We start from the raw sequence: 3,555 nt of genomic DNA, 5'->3' as shown, positions 1-3,555 counted from the left end.
TATTTCATTTGTTTAATTTGGTGTTACTGGTATGTTTAATTTGTTTATTATTAGTATATTATGTTATAGTATGATGTTGTAAATTGTTCAAGTTAATAGGAATATGCAATTTATGCAAGTTAACCCGCTTGAACCCAAATTTTTCCCAGCTAAATATATTTATTTCCTGTAAACGAAATTAAATGTCTTTTACAAAACAATTTAAATGAATACAAAACAATTAAAATTAATTAGTAAAATATGTTTTATTCCTTGTCATAATTATAATAGTAGGAAACTATTTTATTTTAATCAAGAAGTACTGAAAAAATATAATGTAACACAATTTGATTTGTATGTATGAAATATTTGAGCCTCTCAGCTGCTCCAGAAGCAGGAGTGCTGGTTTCACTCAGACAGCTTTTCAGGAGGTTGGGAGACGTGGCTCTGGAAACCAGGATCAGGAACCATTACCAAACCCAACCCAGCCTCTGAGCCTACCTGGCTATATAGCACCTCTGCCTTCTGAGTTGGCCGTTTCTGTGTCCACGGATGAGCCTAACAGGAAGAGGAAGTGGCAGAGCGGCAGCCAGGGAGATGAACGTCCATCCACCTCAAGCAGAAGACCTGCCAAACGCTCTTGCAGAGGTCAGACTTAGGTCAGTTCTTTCACAGTTTTAGATACTGCAATATGTTTTTTTTTTTTTTTTTCAAAATCATTTCTTGTGATCTTATATGTTACAAAAGCATATGAGAAGGGCCCATTGCTGGGAAGAGGTGGATTTGGCTCAGTTTATGCTGGGACGCGCAGGTCTGATGGACTGCCAGTAAGACATTTTCTTCCATTATGCATTTAAAAAGCCTTTAAAAATGTTCTCAGAATTGATATCAGTAAATGTCATATTCCACAGTTAGGCAGGTGTGATTTACCTTTATCTGTCTACAGATTGCCATCAAGTATGTCTCTAAACGCAAGTCGCACAGGAGACTGAAAGTTGTAAGTGAATCTGTTGTTGTGTTTGACATCTCATTGGCTTGCACACATCTGCATTCAGCTCTGGATATTATTTGACATCTGTCACTGCAGGAAGGTCATGGTCGGCTGCCTCTGGAAGCGGCGTTGATGACCCTGGTCAACTCAGCTCCTGCCTGCCCCAATGTCCTGCAGCTGGTGGAGTGGTTTGACAGTCCCGATCACTACAGCATGATCCTGGAACGCCCAGTTCCTTGCCAAGATCTCCAGAGTTTCTGTGAGGACAACAGCAGCCTGAATGAGATCCTGGCCAAGAAAGTGCTGCTGCAGCTCATCACGGCACTGAAACACTGCAAGAGCCGAAGAGTCCTGCACCGGGACGTCAAGCCACAGAATCTGCTGATTTCCACAGATTCACATAACATCAAGCTGCTGGACTTTGGTTGTGGAGATCTACTAAAGGATTCAGCCTACAGATCATATGAAGGTTGGTTTGTGTTACAGCGAGAAAGATCTCACTACAACACTTTGTGGATGTATTTGTATATGGACATTTCTTAACTTTTGGTGTTTAAACAAAAAGAAACTATTCTGACTCTCTATTTGGAGCCTTTTCACTGAATTTTTTTGGTCTTGTGGGGTCTCTCAGGCACTCCTCAGTACGCCCCTCCTGAGTGGTTTCGTCGGCACCGCTATCATGCAGGACCGGCTACTGTTTGGTCAGTGGGGGTGACGCTCTACAAAATCCTGTGCGGTTGTTTGCCCTTCAGAACCGCATCGAGGGTCACCTCCAAAACCATACCGAACTTTCCTAGAGCGCTGTCTACAGACAAGAGATAAAAATCATGTCCAGATTGAGGTGAAGTTTGCTGTTTTGTGTTGCTGAACACAAGTACTGTGTTGTGTGTAACAGAGTGCCGTCAGTTGATCAGCTGGTGTCTCAGTGTAGCGGCGGCAGATCGCCCCAGTTTAGACGACATTGAGCACCACCCCTGGTTACACTGAACAGGTGGACAATGACATTACATTCATGTGAATCACTGCAGTCATTGGTTGGAATTTTATTGTTAGGATCAGTCTGGATAAATGATTTGAATTGTTTGTATAGGGTGACCAGGACTGACACAGAAACTGTAGAGAACAGCTTTGCTCTGGGTGGATGCTGGAGGAGCTGAACACACAGCACCAGTTGAAACCAAAGCTCTGATGGGAGCAGCTAGTTGGGCAGAGTTTAAAGTAGTAAAATAAGTGCACTGTTTTTAGTTTTTATATGCAAAGTAGCATGATGTGTTTTTAAAATTAGGACAGGAAAAATTACCCAAAAATAAACATTTGGAGAAATAAACCTTAATAAATAAAATGCCTTAATAATAAATAAAAAAACTAAGACTGTGTACCTTACAGCTTTAAAACTACAAACTCAGTAGTTTCAGTAGTAGCAGTAGTTAGTACTAATAGTTAAATAGCCGCTTTTCCACTATCGGGCCGAACCGTTCTCAATGCTTAACCGTTCTGTTCCGTGCCGATCCGGGCCAGTCAGCACAGATACAGTTTGATTTTCCACTGTGGTGCAGATACCGGAACTCTTTGGAATGTAAATACAAATGCGTCAAATCGTTGCCTTGGTAACGCAAGAGTAGGCAGCCCCGCTTCTACTGTTATTGTCCTTTGGACGCGATATGTATGTTTGAGTTTTTATTTTTTCCCGGCACTGTTTTAAACTTTTCTTAATGCCCTTCTCTGCAAGACACTGCGCTATAATTTTAAAAACTTTTCGTTTCTCTTTGCACCCCCAGCTGTTGTTGAATTTTACTTTCTGTCCAAATATCAATATTAGAGCAAATGTTTCATCCACAGACCAAAGTGTCTCTGCCATTTATATTTACCATATCTGCTTACTGCGCATCCGCTTAGCCATAGATAGAGCCATAGAGAAACTGGTAGCCAGGCAACAGCGTTGCGACGTCATGCACACGCATTTTACCAGCCCAGTTCAGCACGGTTGTCTAACCGTGCCGAGAATTCCGGGCCGAGAACGGTTTGTAATCGTTCCGTTCCGTACCAGGCTCAGGTGGAAACACAACTGGAACTGTACCCGACCGTTCTAAGAACGGTTCGGCCCGATAGTGGAAAAGCGGCTAATGTTGCTGCAATGTTTGTATTGTTACAATAATGATTATATTGGTCATGTTACCAGAAAAGTGTTTTAAATAGGTTTCTATTGTGTTGTTATGAGTTCATACACTGTGTTTTTAATGGTTGTTTATTTTCAATATAATATTTATTTAATTATTTTTGTTAAAAATTTATCTAGAACGTTTATACAGTAAAAAATAATTTATATACTGTATATATATTGTGACGAGTCGGCTGCCTCCCCCCTAAATATCATCACCCCGTCCCTTATTCGCCGCCCTTCTCCAGGCTCCCGACGGGAGTGGGTGTGTAGGGGAGAGGAGGGGCGAGTAATCGTCTCGGGCTGGCGGCGTGTGATGAGGGCACCTGAATAGAATGAAGCCTCATCACCGCCGCTGTTTAAATGCCGAGCGCGCCTCTCCTCAGGAGACCGGTCTCTCCCCCGTGCATGCACGCTGGTGTCCTCG

General features: G+C 42.4%; 1 pseudogene; it reads left to right on the top strand.

Annotated features, from left to right (window-relative positions):
* Window positions 1-335: 335 nt before the first annotated feature.
* LOC141337476 (serine/threonine-protein kinase pim-1-like) lies at window positions 336-1,957 on the top strand (annotated as a pseudogene).
* The last annotated feature ends 1,598 nt before the right edge of the window (window positions 1,958-3,555 follow it).

The sequence above is a fragment of the Garra rufa genome, chromosome 6 (genome assembly GCF_049309525.1).
Source record: "Garra rufa chromosome 6, GarRuf1.0, whole genome shotgun sequence".
NCBI classification, from domain to species: Eukaryota; Metazoa; Chordata; class Actinopteri; order Cypriniformes; family Cyprinidae; genus Garra; species Garra rufa.
This window is presented reverse-complemented; position numbering and strand designations above follow the sequence as displayed.